Consider the following 18,178-nt stretch of genomic DNA (forward strand, 5'->3'; position numbering starts at 1 on the left):
GCCTACTCCCTGACAATAGCAGAAGCCTTTTGAGCCGAGTCAGGAGTAATCTCCATGGCCCCAATGTGTCCGTAGTCACAAGCCCTGGAGATGGGGTTCTGCCTTGTCCTGAAGCTGGTATCTGTGGAAGGAGAATTTGTTGTTCCACATGCTCTGTGCATTCCCAGCACCAAAACTGATACTTTTCCCCTTAATATTTGTATCACTGTTACTCGTCTAGAACTATTCTTCAGTTCAGTTCAGTTAAGTCACTCAGTCGTGTCTGACTCTTTGCGACCCTGTGAATCACAGCACGCCAGGCTTCCCTGTCCATCACCAACTCCCGGAGTTCACTCAAACTCATGTCCATTGAGTCGGTGATGCCATCCAGCCATCTCATTCTCTGTCGTCCCCTTCTCCTCCCGCCACCAATCCCTCCCAGCATCAGAGTCTTTTCCAGTGAGTCAACTCTTCGCATGCGATGGCCAAAGTATTGGAGTTTCAGCTTTAACATCAGTCCTTCCAATGAACACCGGATTGATCTCCTTTAGAATGGACTGTTTGGATCTCCTTGCAGTCCAAGGGACTCTCAGGAGTCTTCCCCAACACCACACTTCAAAAGCATGAATTCATTGGCACTCAGCTTTCTTTATAGTCCACCTCTAACATCCATACGTGACTACTGGAAAAACCATAGCCTTGACTAGATGGACCTTTGTTCGCAAAGTAATGTCTCTGCTTTTTAATATACTATCTAGGTTGTCATAACTTTCCTTTCAAGGAGTAAGCGTCTTTTAACTCCATGGCTGCAATCACCATCTGCAGTGATTTTGGAGCCCCCCAAAATAAAGTCTGACACTGTTTCCACTGTTTCCCCATCTATTTCCCATGAAGTGATGGGACCAGATGCCATGATCTTAGTTTTCTGGATGTTGAACTTTAAAACAACTTTTTCACTCTCCTCTTTCACTTTCGTCAAGAGGCTTTTTAGTTCCTCTTCACTTTCTGCCATAAAGGTGGTGTCATCTGCATATTTGACGTTATTGATATTTCTCCTGGCAATCTTAATTCCAGCTTGTGCTTCTTCCAGCCCAGAGTTCCTCTTAAAGGGAATCATTTCTTCTAATTTCTCTCATCTGTGCAGGTGGCCATTGTGTTCAAGTACTTCTTCCAGTTTGGGTTCTTCCCCTGGAACAAGAATGTGGAACTAAACAAGGACAAGCCTTACCACCCACCCAACATCATCAGGGTGGAGACGAAGAATGCCTGCGTGCTCTATGATCTCATCCAGCTGCTAGCACTCTTCTTCCACCACTCCATCCTGAAGGTACCGCCTGCTCATAGCCCCTGGCTGTGCTGGGATCACGAGGGGCAGGGAGGCCACAGGCAGTGTCTATCTGTGTGCTCTTGTTTTCTTTGTAAACAGTTTTGTTCATTTCATTCGTTTTCTCAACATTGTGTACTCAATAATAGAGTTTGTGACCAATAAGGGGAAATTTCCCCCTATTTCTAGTCTGGGATGCATGCATGCATGCTAAGTTGCTTTAGTCATGTCTGACTCTTTTGCGACCCTATGACCTATAACCCACCAGGCTCCTCTGTCTTTGGCATTCTCCAGGCAAGAATACTGGAGTGGGTTGCCATGCCCTCCTCTGGAGGATCTTCCTGACCCAAGGACCGAACCCACACCTCTTATGTCTCCTGTATTGGCAGACAGGTTCTTTACCACTAGCGCCACCTGAGAAGCCCACCCTGGGATGAAGGCTCCCTGATTATCCCACGTTTGTGGGAATTGCCCAAAGGATGTGTGGTTCTTATCGCTGGATTCACCAAGACATGCCTGAGTTAAAGGCAGATCATTGGGGAAGTAGAATTTGGGGTCTCCTCTCCAGCCCATCCTTGGCCCACTCCCTTCTAAGAACATTGATTTTCTCATGGTATTTTGCTCTGAAACCACTGGTTTAGTGAGAGATTGTCCAATCCATTGGCCTGGGGATGCCATGCTGTGCTCCCAGAGAGGCCACTTCTGAGAAAGCCATGCCTACATTGCTCTGGGAAGACAGTTCTGCAGGGTAACCTTCTCGGGATCTGTACCTCCTTTCATTCTGTTGAGCACCTGCAGAGTTTGTCATCTCAGACACTATGAAACATAAGCTGAACTTGTGACACACCACTCAACTCTACACTTTAGAGATTGTCACAGAGCATGCTTTGGATGTATTGATGTGCCTATGGTCAGAATTTCACTTTCCTTCTCTTGTTTTAATTGTGCCTCCTTGTATTGATATAACATGCCTTATATTCATTTTATCAAGTAGTATCTTTGTTAGTTCCTTTTCCGAACAAACTTGGCCTAAGTTAAGACACGCACATGCCACATCCAGCACAGCGGGTGAGAAAGCCCTGATACAGGGGCGAGCACGTAATGAAAAGACAGACACATGTAATTTGGCAAGCAGGGAGTCAAGGGGCCCTCTTGCTCTCCATGACAGGAAGACAAAATGGCTCCTTTCAGCCCACACTTTTATTGGCAGAAGTCACATGAAATCATTAGGGAATAGTTACTCTGGGGAGTTTGATTAGCGAAGGCTCTGCTGTTGATCAGGAATATCTTGTTTTGTTTCCATGGGGATGGATGCAGGGGTATGCAGTGAAGTGGAACAGAGAGCACGTCCCTTCCCAAGAATGTCCATTCAGCATGCTTACTAGGACAATCACGAAGATGCAGTTTCCTGCACCCTCGAGTCATGGGGCAGGTCCTGGTCTCTGCTCCGCCAGGCTGCAACACACACATACATGTAAATGTGTGTTTAACCTCTGTCTTACTTGGTGAGCTGTTTTACACAGACTTTTATCTACGTGGACTGTGACCAAGACCTTCACTTTGCCTTCTGTCACCTTGCAAACTGCCAGTCCCTAACCGTCCATTTGAGGGGGTCTTTCCTGAGTCATTGGGGTGTGGTGAGTTTGCAAAGCTATATATAGGTAGATAATAAGCTTTCTTAGGATCCCTGACCTTGCTTTGGTTTTCTGATATATATGTATATATATATTTAATTTCAGCTTTGTTGTTGTATTGTTGTTCAGTTGCTAAGTCATGTCCAACTCTTTGTGACCCCATGGACTACAGAATACTAAGTTACCCTGTCTTTCACTATCTCCTGGAGTTTTCTCAGATTTATGTCCATTGAGTCAGTGATACCATAGAAACATCTCATCTGTCACCTTCTTCTTCTCTTGCCCTCAATCTTTCCCAGCATCAGGGTCTTTTCTAATGAGTCGGCTCTTCCCATCAGGTAGCCAAAATGTTGGGGTTTCAGCTTCAGCATCAATCTTTCCAATGAATATTCAGAGTTTATTTCCTTTAAGATTGACTGGTTTGATCTCCTTGCTGTCCAAGGAACCCTCAAGAGTCTTTTCCAGCAAAACAGTTTGAAAGTGTCAATTCTTTGACACTCAACCTTCTTAATAGTCCAACTCTCACATCCGTACATGACTACTGGAAAAACCATATCTTTAACTAAAGGATCCTTTGTTGATGTATATTGGCCAGTGAAATTGTAAGGTGTCAGAAGTGTACACGTGGTGATTTGATAAGTGTATGTTTGGTGAAAGGAGCCTCTTCTTTAGTTAACACATCTACCACTTCCTCACCTGCCTATTGGTCGGTGTTTGGTGGGAACAGTTAGGTTGTGCTCTCCTAGTAGTCTCCACTGTCCAGCAGTGTCGTCGGCTGCAGTTTCCCTGTTTGACATGTGGTTTCCTATCCTGAGGGACACATCCTGGTGGCTAGGATGTCACTGGGCTGAGTCCCAGCCTCTGTCTGGACAGCAGGTGGAGCTGTCCCTTCCCTGCCTCCTCAGTGTCACAGCCTCTGGGACGAAGATGACATCATGGACAGTGGCTCAGAAAAAGTGGACTTGGGTGAAGAGCTGTCCCTTAGCCATGGAAGGAGGACCTCCTCCAACTTGCTCAATTCTATCAACCTGGCTCATCCGTGGAGTCGTTGCACATGACCTTCCCTGAGCAATCGGCCGCTCTCCAGAGGAAGTGCTCTGGCAGCAGCTCCCAGACATCACAGGGGTACAGCTTTTCCTCAGATAGGTCTAAGAGAGGTATTGTCACATGGTGTCACTGCAAGGACCCCTGAGCAGAGTCACTCCCTGGTGCCACAGGGTCAGGGGCAAGGGAGCTGGGTGCTGTTGAGGCGGCAGATACTGTGATGTGAAACGAATGTACTTTGTAACCAGACAGACTAAGTTCAAATCCTGGCTGAGCTGTGGGTGCTCACACCCCTGTCTAGGGTGTCTGTCTGAAATACCCAACCCCCACCTAGGACAAGGATTTCAGGTTTTGGTGAAAAGTGGCCAGCACGCTGCCTGGTATCTAGTGAGCGTCAGACACAGGGTAGTTGTCAGTCATACCCACAGATTCTGCCAGGTGTGCCCAGAGAAATGTGCATCACGATTTATTTTGAAAGTACACTTAGATTTAATCAATAGGAACTTTAAGCCAAACCACCTAGTTATTTCCTATGCTAGTTACTAATTTCTTACTAAACAGCCAGTGACAGGAAAGTACACGTGTGTTACTGTCACCCCTCTTGGGGCAACTGCGCTTTTGTGTTGACAGCGCTCCTGTCTGAAGCTCTCCAGACCCTCTGTATTCATCTGAAGAAGACATTTTTCTACAACTGGCAGGCCATCTTATATTGGTTTTACAGTTAGAGAAATTTGGTCCTGAAAAAAGACGTAGTCCTGGACCCAGACTAGAAAATTCACAACCAAAACCTGGGACATTGAGCAGGAGAAAAACTGCTCCCCAGTCTAATTCTTCCTGGGACAGAGATCCCACAGCCACCCAGGAAGGAGCCAGCAGTGGGTGTGAAAGCCCACAGAAGTCTTTGGCTACAGAAGCAGAGTGGGGGCTGCAGATCCCAAGTTCTCCATCACTGTTCTTACAGGCATCTGTGCATCTCACCCTCTAACCTGCCTCCAACTGTCCCTCTGCCATGAGGATGTTGGGCTTCTACAATAGTTATGGCAACAGATGCACAACTCACAGCATGTCTTGGTTCCTTTTTGTCTCCAGGCAACACAAGCTCCCCAGACAGCAGCCAGAAAGGAAGCAGGGTTGTGAGCATCAAGCAGAAGAGCAGATGGAAGCTTTACATGGAGAAGCTGCAAGAACACTTGATCAAAGCAAAAGCCTTTACCTAAAGAAGTGAGTGAGTGTGTGAGGATACCTGGGGGCTGGGGGCACTTCCTCAGCATCAGCCAAAGGTGATATGCAGAGAAGTGACGTCTCCCATCAAAAGTGTCATCGGCTTCAGGCAGAACAAAATGCCCCACCGTGATATTGCTTTCAAAAATTGCTTTCTATAGGATGATTGATTTTTATTTTTTTTTATTATTTTTTAAAATTTATTTATTTTAATTGGAGGCTAATTACTTTACATTATTGTATTGGTTTTGCCATACATTGACATGAATCTGCCCCAGGTGTACATGTGTTCTTTTGTATCTGTTGCACTTTTAAACACACTAGCTCATGGTATGTAATTCCATGCACACGAATGAGTTGAACCAGACAGGCAGTGAAGTCAAATCGGAAGGTTCTCCGAGATATGCTCACCCGGTAGAGGGAAGCCAAGGTGCACTCGAGAAGTGGTTTGTCCTTCATGCAGCCCAAGGTCACCAGCAAAGGTCACAGGGCCCCCCTCCCAGGTACCAGGGAGGCAGAGTGGCAGCAGATGGGAGTGAAAACAGGCTGGTGCCTCAAGGCTGGCCCTGAGTCTGAGCTTTGAGACCGAGGGCCATGCTCACCTGAACATGGTCTTGAATTGCGAACCATGAAGAGGAGGGGCAGAGGCTGGGCCGCCAGCCAGAGTGGAGTCACAGAGATGGAAGAAGCTGAGCTCCAGAGCCCAGGATGATGCCCGACCCCAGGGTGGAAGTTGGAAGAGCAGGGCTACCCAGCATCTGCCGGGGCCCAGCAGGACCAGGGGTCCTGTCACTCTCACCACAGCCCAGGCCCTCAGGTCTCGTTACAGCTTTTACAGAAGTGGAGATGAAAGCACACAGGGCTCAGTAGCAGGATAAAAGTCTCACAGATGGATAGTAACTGAATCAGGGAACAAACCAGCCCCTCATTTCCATTATGTTTCAGGAGAGAAGCCATGAACTTGTGCAGAGTCTGTGTCAGAGCAGGGGCCCCTGCCCCCAGTGGAGTGTCCTGAGGCCGGAGGGGGGAGGCAGAGCTGTGGAGAGGGCAGCAGAAGGTGGATTGATGGAGTCTCCAGTGGGTCCTGCATTTCCACTCACCCCACACTGAGCATCTGTCACATCGGACCCTGCAGCTCTATGTGCCCATCAGGCAGTTCTTCTACAATCTCATCCACCCCGACTACAGTGCCGTCACCGACATGTACGTAATTATGTTTCTGGCGGACACCGTGGACTTCAACATTATTGTCTTTGGCTTCTGGGCCTTCGGGGTAGGTGGGGGACTGAGGCCACTGCACCCAAGGGATGAGCCATGCTGTCCTGCACGGGCTCTGGGGACTTTGGCTTCAGTAGCTGCGGCTCATAGGCTCTAGTGAAAGTCGCTCAGTCTTATCCAACTCTTTGTGACCCCATGGGCTATACAGTCCCTGGAATTCTCCAGGCCAGAATACTGGGTGGGTAGTCTTTCCCTTCTCCAGGGAATCTTCCCAACTCAGGGATCGCACCAAGGTCTCCTGCATTGCAGGCAGATTCTTTACTGGCTGAGCCACAAGGGAAGCCCAAGAATACTGGAGTGGGTAGCCTATCCATTTTCCCATGGGCTCTAGGGCACAGGCTCAACAGTTGCAGCACACCAGCTTAGTAACTCCATGGCATATGAGATCTTACCAGATCAGGGATCAAACCCATATCTCTTGCATTGGCAGGCGGACTCTTTACCACTGAACCACCAGGGAAACCCAAGACTGCTTTTTTGTTTGTTTGTTAAGAGCACTTTTCCATGAACACAAAAATAGAGAGGTGGTACAGTGATTTTCCATTTATTTCCTGGCTCCAAACAAACATAGCCTCCTCTGTTATTAAGAATTCCACCAGACCGATACATTCATTACAGCTGAGAAACTTACACTGATATGTCATAATCACCCAGAGATTATAGTTTATACTAGGATTCCCTCTTGGTGTTGTACATTCTATTGGTTTGGACAATTGTAAATGAAATTCCACTTTCTAGATATGCCAAAGTTTATCCTTACACTGACTCAAGGACGCCTGGTTTACATTTATGTTTTGGCAATAATAAGTAAAGTCACTAATAGCATTCATGTGTACATAAGTTCTCAAGTCTTTTGGGTAAAGACCCATATGGTTGCTGGATCATACAGTAAGAGCATGTTTAGTTTTATAAGAAATTGCCAAGCTGTCTTTCAACATGCCTGTGCCATTTTGTATTCTCACCAACAATGAATGGGAGTTCTCGATGGTCCAAATCCTCAACAAAGTGTGGTGTTTGTCCCAGGAGCAGAGTTTGGCCATTCTAATAGGTGTGTAGACACTCTGTGTGTGTGTGCCTGGGTGTGTGACATCATCAAGTGACTTCTTAGGTCGACTGATCACTAGGGATCAAGCTGGGAAAGGCACAGCCAGACTAAAGCATTTTAGAGTCCTGCCCAAACCATCAGGAGGCAGCTTTGGGCACATTATGTGAGCAGGTTCACTTCCTCTGGACATAATTCTTATTCTGACTGCTTTCCAGAAGGAAAAGCAGAAAATGAAATTGAAGATAGTAGCTAAAACAGTACTTTAAGATCGGAAATATTTCATCAGAAATGAAACTCATAGTGTTTCACACCTTGAAAGACTTTGTGTGAGGAAGACTGGTTTTAAAATAATGGGGTGGAGAGGAGACCCTCCAGTTCCAGACTGTGCAAGGGATATTTGGGATAAGGTTCCACACCCAAGGAAACATGTACTTGGGAGAGGAGGCGGCAGGTCCAAGGCAGAAACATTCCCTAGTCATTCAGTAGGTCCCCCGGGAGGACCCTCTTTCTCAGAGCCTTGTGGAGGGGGTTTGGATCAGGAGAGTACACCTGGAGGAGGTCTTTATGCTCCTCCCCCTGGTTGTTTCCCACAGCCCAGAACATTTGCCCTGCCCTGGTCCAGAACCATGACCAACACCCATGCTCGGTCTAGACCAGTTATGCCTTATGTAACAGTTAAGACGTGTGAGATATACCATTCTCTGTAGAAGATTTTCAGGGAGAAAAGAAAAACAGCATCAATCAATGAACATGAGGTTTGGAAGATATGTACTGCTTAGGAATCTTTACAGTGTTGGGGAAGGTACATCTCAGAACCTCAGGAACAATAGCTACAGCTGGAGAAATCCAGACATTGAGTGTTCATGATTTCATTGGGTTATCAGTAGTAGGATATGTATTCAAAGTGAACTTCGCGTGGGTGTAAAGTCCTGTTCCCCCAGGGGCCTTACCTGTCTCCCTGACGGTCAGGGGGGATCCAGCTGTCCTCCCACCTGATGCCTCAGGTCACATAATGGAGAAAACACGGGGAAGCCAGGCATCATTGTCCATGAGAGATTGATACAGGATTCCGCCCACGTGGCCTCCCCAGCCCCATCGGGTCACTATCCCTCCTGAAATGGACACAAGGGCCATGGAGGAGGGCCGGGTGTAAGAAGGAGGGTGTGAGCGGATGTGGGGGGTCAGAGGCACAGCCCACTGAAGACGGCTCTTATGTTTAGGCTACAGCCCTGTTCTCTCATTCCACTGTCCCCTCTCCTCCTTTCTCTCACAGCTTCTGGGAATTCCAAGCTCTCCTGTAGGCTCACTGCCCCGAGCAGACTGGATATCAGGCAGGGGGAAGCCTGTCCTTTAAAGCACAGTGATCATGGGGCTGGTGGACTCTCATGGAATTCACATGGGGGTGAGTATCTGTGCCCTTCAGGGCCGTGTGTACACACCTCTGTCTGGGTCTTGGAGCATACAGAACACGCTCCTGCCTTACACTTGGTATGTCCATATATAAGTATATGAGCACATGTCCAGATGTTATACATGTATATCAGACACACACCACACAGACATGTGAAATGTATTCCTGTCTATGAATGAGGAGTAAGCAGTGAACAGCACGGCACTCTAGTAGGTAATGTTATCTAATCATCAAAGCAAGGGTTCCCCTAACTCACCTGCTGCTGTTCACCCTCTTCAGCTTCAACATCTTTTCTACAAAAGGTTTCCAAAATCTGGTGACTAGTGAGGGAGTCCCCATGAGAAGATGTGTGATTCCCTGTGCTCCCCCACAGTCATCGGTGCCCCAGCCCCCCATCAACTATTTGTGTTGTGACTGCAGCCTTCTCTAAAATGTCGAGGAGTCACTCTCCAGTGAGGACAAGGGGGTTCAGTCACCCCAGAAGAGGGGGTCCCACAGAATACAGCTTCACCTCTACCAGGAATTCTGGGGACCAGGGGCCGGCCTTTCAGACTGAGCCCCCCACTTGGCTTCCTCAGTGAACTCGGGAAGTCAGAGGCTTCGTCTGTTGACATGTCTCATGTGGACAGAGGGACTGGCCCACATCCTGCAGAGACTCGAAGTGAAGACAGAGGAGACTGTGGGTCCCCAGGGGATGCATGTGTGGCCTTCCTGACAGCCCCAGGGGACCATGGAGCGTGGAATCCAGATGGGACATCACTGATCTCACTGTGAGTGGTAGAAATGAGGGCCTGGGTCACAGAGCTCAGGTTCAGGTCAGCAGAGTGAAGAAGCCCAGCTGTGCTAGGAGTCAAGTTAGAACCCTGAGAGGGGCTCTGGGGTCCCAGGGCATACCATTCCTCACTGATTTTAGCCGTGGGAGACCGCAGCATGATTGTGGGAATGAGCCCCCCAATCCCGGTTTCCCTCTTGGGTGTCCTGGCTCAAGAGGGCTTGGGTCTCTAAGGGAAACAAAATCAAGTGGGCAGAGGGCAGCGCCCAGACTAGCTGAGAGTTAAGGCAAAGAGCACAGGGAAGGCTGAGTGACTCCCGGGAAATCATCTCAGCCCATGGACATCCTCAGCCACTAAGAAGCTCTGGGCTTGAAGCCATGATGTAATGTCCACAGACTCCTCTTGGGGCCTCAGGGCAGTGAGACACTTGGTGTGAGGGTCTGGTCTCTGTCGAGAACCTCAGCACCCCAGGATCTGCCAGGGCTCAGGATGAGGACCCAGAGGGAGAACACAGGTGTCCCCACAGTTCCACGCCTTTGCTCCTAGCCCTGGAAATCACTGGCGGTGGCATGAGTACTTCACAGGGTGTCCTGACTTCCACATCAGGGTCTCAGAGAGACTGGGGACCTTGTGAGAATGAGGTATGTGAAGGAAGACTCAAAATGGCAGACGGAAGAATCCTGGGTCCTGTGTGAGAGTCCAGGCTCCATGTTGAGGAAGGATTGAGGCTGTTAGACCCCAAGGCAGAGAGGCATCCTGGCCCTTGTAGTGGGTCTTGGAGGTCCCAGAGTGGGGTGAGCAGTTTATTCACCTCTGGCTTAGGGCCCTCGGGAGGTGAAGTGTTAGGTCAGAAGGTGGAGGCTTCAGATCTGCAGAGGATGAACTCCCGAGACCCAGAAGCAGGACTGAGCAGACTCCCACCTCTGTGGTCGGTGTTAGGAGGCCAGGCGGGACGTGAGGAGGAGGTGATGACTGAGCATCTCCCCAGCCTAGAACACACGGAAGGCCCTAGACAGGTGTGGCCACACGTTGGGCCCCTCAGTGCTTTCTGTACAGACTCAAGTCTTGTTTTCAGTTACCCTGAAGGTCCCCAAAGGGGAGGGTCCAGACCGTGCCAGGGGAAAGGGGGCACTACAAGGGAACCCCGAAGGGACCACCCACCCCACAACTGGGGGAACCTCACAGAGTCCACCCCTTCTACCAACAGAGAAGGCCCAAGTCTGTGCCACAGTCCACCCCCGAGCTGCCCCCCCCATTTCTCTCACAGGGGCTCCAGCAGCCAGGAGGTGAATGTGGAGGTCTGAGGCCCAAGTCCACAGGTCAGAGAGCAGAGGAGGTCCAGGCAGTGCCAGGAGTCAAGGTGAGTTGTGTCCCCTAAGTGTGCACCAGGGACTCTCCATCCCAGAACAAAGAGGACCCCCAAAAGCCCTAATCCCCCAGCGTGTCAGCCCTGCAACCTCAAGCTGTGCTGGCTGCACACTGGGGAGCCACCTCACATCCTCCTTCAGGTAGCCAGGGGTCAGGACACCGAGGACGAACTCCTCTATGAGGCCTGAGAGCACCCCTCAAGAGGAGACCTGTAAGTGGCCTGAGTCAGACCGCCCAGGGTGGGTTTCTCAGCTGAGGCCACTCACAACCCCCTTCTCCCACAGGACCGGGGTCCCCATCTGTCTCCTTTCTCATTCCTGTCTGCACTTTGGCCCTGGTCATCATGCCTGGGATGCATGAGCTCCTCCAACCTGAGAGAGTCTTTCAGGATCCAAGAGAGGACAAGGGCCTGATGGAGGCACAGTTCATTTATGGTGAGGAGGAGGAGGAAGAGGAGGAGGATGTGGAAGAGGAGGTGAAGGAGGAGGAGGAGCAGCAGCAGCAGCAAGTAGAGGGAGGAGGAGTAAGTGGAGGAAGGAGATGCAGCTTCCTTCTCCTCCTCTCTCCTGGTCCGGGGCACCCTGGAGGAAGTGGCTGCTGCTGCAACACCCAGTCTCCCCCAGAGTCCTCTGGGTGTCTATCCCTCGCCCACTGCTGTGGCTGCCACTCCGGGGAGCCAATCTGAAAACTATGGCCTCAACAGGCAAGATGAAGTGCCAAGCACCTCACTTGACCAGGAAGATGCCAGATCCTCACTCCAAGATGCACTATGGGTGAAGAAGAATGAGCTGGTGCAATTCCTACTCAGTAGGTGTCTTGCCAAGGAGCCGATCACAGAGGCAGAAGTGCTGAATAGTGTGCTGAAAGATAACCAGGACCATTTCCTGGTGGATCTCGGTCAAGCCTCAGAGTACTTGCAGCAGTCCTTCGGCTTGGAGGTGAAGGAGGTGGACCACAGTGAGCACACCTATATCCTCATCCCCTCCCTGGGCCTCACCCTCAATGAGACACTGAGGGATGAGCAGAGGTTGCCCAAGGCCGGCCTCCTTGTGGTGATCCTGTGCTGATGGCTGTGGAGGACAACAGCACCCCTGAGGAGGAGATCTGGCGAACACTCAGCAGTGTGTCCAAGTAGGAACACTTCATCTATGGGGAGCCCAGGGAGCTGCTGACCCAAGTGTATATGCAGGAGGGGTGCCTGGTGTACCAGCAGGTGCCTGACAGTGACTCTGCTTGCTTCGAGTTCCTGTGGGGTCCCCAGACCTATGGGGACACCAGCAAGTTGAAAGTTCTGAAGTATCTGCACAGAGTCAGTTGAAGGGGTCCCAGCTACTTACACCCCCTCTGCAGAGGATGTGAGGGAGGAGGAAGGAGGATTCTGAGCCAGAGCAGCAGCCAGGCTCCTTCCAGGCTCATGTCCAACAGCTTGTCCTGGGGGGCAGGAAAGGAGTCTGATTCTTCCCTCTGTGATTGAAGAGAGAACAGTCAGCCTTCTTGGCAGTAAGGGTCCGGGCTTGCTGGGGAAAGCTGGTGTGTGGTATCTTTGTGTTCCTGTTTTCTACAATGACATGGAGACTCATCTCTGTTTTCTTTAGGAATTTTTCAAATGCTATTCCTTTTTATAAAAGACAATGCACTCCAGTATCTAACTATGTCAATGATGCTGATCACACTGTTTGTACTTAACCAGTTCAAGATGAAGAGTTTTCCTGTTTTGTAAAAGAGATTAGGAGCACTTCCATTTTATTCCATGGTCCTGCACAAAATAACATGGAATTAGAATTAGAATGATTTTGGAAATGTGAATTTATTTAGTAGTGATATAGTTTGTGGAAGAATTCGAAAATAAAAAGTGATAGTAGTGAATTCTTGCTTCTTATACTTTGTGTGTGTCATTTTGTACAGCTAAGGGATCTCAGTTTATGAGGATTTGCCTGGGTTATCAAAGGAAGTAGCAATTCATCTGAGTCAAGCAGCACCCTCCTCATTGGCTCATTTATTGCAAAGACCTTTATGGAGCCTCTGCTCCATGAAAGGCCCTGTGTTAGCAGTGGGGACACTGGGAGAAGCAGGACACCCCCACACCTAGAGCGATGGTCTAGGAGCCACAGTCACATGAGGTGCATGGTGGAAGTGAGGGGAAATGGGCCACTGCTGTAAGGTGTCCTTTTGGATCTTGGATACACCCCAGAGAGATCTCTTTCTGGGGCAGCATAGAAGGGATCCTGGCTCTTGTCACTTTGCTGCTGACCACAAGGACAGAGTAGGTGTTTTCTACTTGCTATCAGCTAGGAATCCTGAAGAACTCCTGTCACAGTCCCTTGAAGTAATGCCCAGAAATCCATGGACTGACCCTCTCTATCCTGGTCCTGGGGACCCAGAATTCAAGGTGTTATTGCTTCCATGTCCTGGCTATTATAAACAGTGCTGCGATGAACATTGGATTACATGTGTCTCTTTCAATTCTGGTTTCCTCGGTGTGTATGGAAGCAACCTAGATGTCCATCTGCAGACGAATGGATAAAGCTGAGGTACATATAAACAATGGAATATTACCCAGCAATTAAAAAGAATACATTTGAATCAGTTCTAATGATGTGGATGAAACTGGAGCCTATTATACAGAGTGAAGTAAGCCAGGAAGAGAAACACCAGTACAGTATATTAACACATATATATGGAATTTAGAAAGATGATAACAGTAACCCTGTATACAAGACAGGAAAAGAGACACAGATGTATAGAACAGTCTTTTGGACTCTGTGAGAGAGGGCGAGGGTGGGGTGATATGGGAGAATAGCACTGAAACATGTATATTATCATATGTATAACGAATCACCAGTCCAGGTTCGATGCATGATACAGGATGCTCAGGGCTGGTGCACTGGGATGAACCAGAGGGATGGGATGGGGAGGCAGGTGGGAGGGGCTTCAAGATGGGGAACAAATGTACACCTGGGGCAGATTCATGTCAATGTATGGCAAAACCAATACAATAATGTAAAGTAATTAGCCGCCAATTAAAATAAATAAATTAAAAAAACTGAAACTCTAAACCCATTAAAAAAAAAAAAAGATGTTACTACTGCTGCTGCTGCTAAGTCACTTCAGTTGTGTCTGACTCTGTGTGACCCCATAGACGGCAGCCCACCAGGCTTCCCCATCCCTGGGATTCTCCAGGCAAGAACACTGGATTGGGTTGCCATTTCCTTCTCCAATGTGTGAAAGTGAAAAGTGAAAGTGAAATCGCTCAGTCGTGTCCAACTCTTAGCAACCCCATGGACTGCAGCCTTCCAAGCTCCACTGTCCATGGGATTTTCCAGGCGAGAGTACTGGAGTGGGGTTCCATTGCCTTCTCTGCAAGGTGTTAACTAGCTTCTAATTATCTTCATTGTAATTGGGCATTGTAATCAAAGACTCAATCTTTATTGGTGCTGCAATGATGAAAAGTGGGGGTTTGGAAGGAAGACCAGCTGGGACACCTGCGAAGATTGGCTCTTGCTTCTATTTCCTGGACAGCTTGGGTCCTGCTGGAACACTGCTCCACACCCATATTTCACAGGTCCTCTAACTGGAAATGGGCCTTTCTGGGTAGCCCATGCAATGAAGAATCTGCTTGGACTGTGGGAGACATGGGTTCAATCCCTGAGTCAGGAAGATCCCCCTGGAGAAAGGCATGGCAACTCACGCCACTATTCTTGCCTGGAGAATTCCATGGACAGAGGAGCCTGGCAAGCTTCAGTCAATGGAGTTGTAGAATCAGACATAGCTGAGCGACTAACACCATGGTCCACTATAGACTAAGTAGAAAAGTTTCTTAGTTTAATTTATGAAACGTCCTGTTTGGCTAATTAGGAATTCCACATCTTATTGAGGTGCATACTCTCTAACCCGCTCTGGGCCACAAAGTAGCCATTCCATCCAGTGGAGGAGTGTCTGGGGGCAACAATTCCTGCCCCGCCTTCACAGGGCCAACAGTCGCCAGGCCCTCTGAGCTCTGTCTCGTCCCTCATGCTCATCCTGCAGCCCAGCACACAGGGCTCCTCACACGTGCTCACCTCTCAAGTGAAGAACTGAGGCCCCGGGGCTTGGGCATCTTCCCAAGACCACATGCTAGTGAGGGCCAGGGTGGGCTCAGAGCCCTGGCCTCAATTTCTCTGTAGCCCCTGCCTTTCCTTCCCATCCCAGGCCATGGACCAACCTTCCAACTTCTCACGCCTTCTTCTCAGTGCTACACAATGCCTCTGAGGTGACAAAAAGCAGGCCTGAGAAAGGAAGGGGAGAATCAGAAGGAGAATCAGAAGCACTGTGGGGATGTTTTGTTGAGAACTGACTCTGCTGGGGGCCAGAGTCTCTGTCCAGACCCAGTGCCTCCACATGAGGGTGGTGCTCTGTCCCTGCTGCTGCCATGGGGCCTCCTGCCCAACTGAACCTGCCAGGCTGACCAGCTCCTCACTGAGCAAGAGGGAGTGAGAACTTGACTGTATGCCCCCAGTTCCCACTGGGATAAGGCCCTACATGAGCCTCCTCCAATATGGGAGGAAAGGGAACACAGGCAGACCACCGAGGCTCCAGGTCTCCCCAGCCGCAGTGAGGGAGGGGAGAGTTGGAGTACCTTTGGGCTGGGAACAGGGACAGGAGAGTGAGGCTGAGAAAGGCAGACCTTGAACATCATGAGGGCTGTGTTTGCACAACACAAGTGTCCTGAGCCACACCTGACACGTGAACACTTAGTGACACACAAACACACTGCCAGGGCCTGGGTTCTTCCTGGAGGAGGGGAACCAGAAAAGGCAGCTTCCTCAGGACCCAGCGAGTGAGTAGGGGCCCCGAGCGTGGAAGGGAGTAAGAAAGACCACGTAGCTAGCCTGCCCACAGATTCCATGACCTTCCATCCCCATCAGAGGAGCCACCAGGGGCCCCCACTGACGTTTACAGCCTTCACAGTCATGTCCTAGTCAGAGGAACTGACTGGAAACAAAGCTTTGTCAACATGCTTAGAAGCAGAAAGGCCATGGAGAAGCCGAAGTCGAAGCCTGGAGCTCATCCAGGCCGCCAGTCCTTAGGCAGAAAGGCCCCTGGGAGAGCTTCTTCCACACCCTCTTAGCTCTCCCCTTTTAGACACCAGGCCACAGCCCTCACACAGGGCAAATGGCCCTGCTAGTTGCAGAACTGGGAGACAGTGCCCTAGGGTCCTCAAATATGGGTGCTTCCAAGGTACCAGTCTGTTCCCTACACAGTGATTTTCAAGAACAGTGTCCCACAAATGCCAGAGAACACGCATCTCCAAACCCACTACTCTACTGTTCATGTGTGGTGAAGACCAGTGACGCTCACTCGGGTTTTGTCCAGTCCCACACCCGGACTATCATCCTTTTTCAAATACAGGTGGATGGGGGCTTCCTTTGGTCACATCTAGCTCAACAAATCAGACATGTCCCTGGGAATGAGTATGTAAAAAGGAGGGCCCTTGAAAAGCACCTAACCCATAAGCCAACAAAATCATCTGATGGACCTGCCATCTGGGTAATGGAGAAGAGGTCCTCAGTGGTGGTGGGGACAGGGGCAGGGGAGGGGAAGATCAGAGCTGGCTTCAGAGAGGACCAGTGAAGTGCTTGTTTTCAACAGAACAGGTGGTAACATGAGTCCCCAATCAAGTACTTCAAAGGGAAGGTTCCCAAGGTGACCCAAATTGGACATAGGTGGCCAGGACCTGGGGTAAAAGAAGCCCAACCACCCCAATGACAAAAGGAAACAGGGCTTTTGAAGCAGCCTCCAGGGAGACTGAATCTGAGGCTCTGGGAAGGGGACCGATAAAGCACATGCAGGTGTTCCCAAAGTGAATTCTCTAGGGCCACCAGAGTGGTGTTTATGGGAAAAATTGGAAACTGAAGACAACAGTTTGTGATCTCCAATGGGATGATGCCTGGGGGTGGGCAGAACTTATGAGGTTGCAAGCTCAGCAGATGCCTGGCTTTGCCCTCCCACATGGCATCCTGGGGAATCTGTTTCAGGTGCTTGGGAACAGTCAAGTGGAATATGAGGTCGCTCCACTGTGCTTGAGTACAGCCCTGTTCTGGGGAGAACTCAACCTGGGGGCAGTGGGGGCAGGACAACAAGACTCTGACTTTGGGGCCAACTGAGCAAGACCAATCAACCAGCAGCACCAGCCGGAAGGCAACAAAGCCAGAAGAGGCGAAAGGATGGGGGGAGCAGCAACTCAGGCAAGGCCAGTCAGCCCACTACAGACCCCATCTTCTGGGAGGGACAGTCACCAGGGGCCCATCTGACCCCAGGGATCTCTCTTGGTGATAGAAGACCTAGGACTCGTCAGGGCCTGGCCCTTCAGCAGAAGCCAGCCACAGGCCTGCACGTTGCTAGTGAGGGGAGTAGAGCCAGAGGCCCATTTGTCAACCCATCCAGGTCCTGGCCCCCTGAAACAAGGTACCTGGCAGCAGATGGGAGCCGTTGTAGGCAACCTGAAACATATGTTTCTGTACTTTCAGACAAGAGACAAGCTGGGGATCCCATCTCTGTCCCCAGACCCCCACCCCCACACTGGACAAGTGCTGCCTCTCCACATTACCTTTGTGACATCATGAAACAGTTAAGGAAACTGACCACTTAATGGGCTGCCTGTCCCATGACCCAGGTTCTAGAATTTCCAGAGAGTATTTATGGGGCACCCTGACCCTGGTCTGAGGCCCTTCTGCCCTGAGTGTTCAGTGCTTGGGTAGAGAATGCTCCTGAGCTAGGCTGGCTCCATGGCTAGTCAGAGTTCCCACGAGGCACGGGCAGCCCTGACGGGGAGCCCTTAGCCGGGGACCCCTGTGATTCCTCCCCGGATACAAACGTGGATTCAGGGGAAGCTTTGGAGAAGCAGAGTGACCAACCCAAGAGCCCAGATCCGGGCATCCAAGAAAACCCACTCCCACAGGGCCCCAACACAGAAATGGTCAATGAGGAAGAGAATAATGGCGTCCTTGGACTGTCTTTCCCCAGGAAGCTCTGGATGATTGTGGAGGACGCAGCCTTCACCTCTGTGCATGGGAAAGACAAGGGAGACACAGTGGTCATTGAGGCAGATCTCTTCCAGACAGA

General features: G+C 50.0%; 2 pseudogenes; one reads left to right on the top strand and one right to left on the bottom strand.

The window, feature by feature from the left end:
• LOC129564095 (histone-lysine N-methyltransferase PRDM9-like) overlaps positions 1-18,178 on the bottom strand; it is a 172,465-nt pseudogene that overhangs the window by 62,178 nt on the left and 92,109 nt on the right.
• LOC148773544 (melanoma-associated antigen 1-like) lies at positions 11,421-12,395 on the top strand (annotated as a pseudogene).

Source organism: Moschus berezovskii, chromosome X, assembly GCF_049115385.1.
Source record: "Moschus berezovskii isolate FMDL1 chromosome X, NW_MosBer_1.0, whole genome shotgun sequence".
Classification (NCBI taxonomy): Eukaryota; Metazoa; Chordata; class Mammalia; order Artiodactyla; family Moschidae; genus Moschus; species Moschus berezovskii.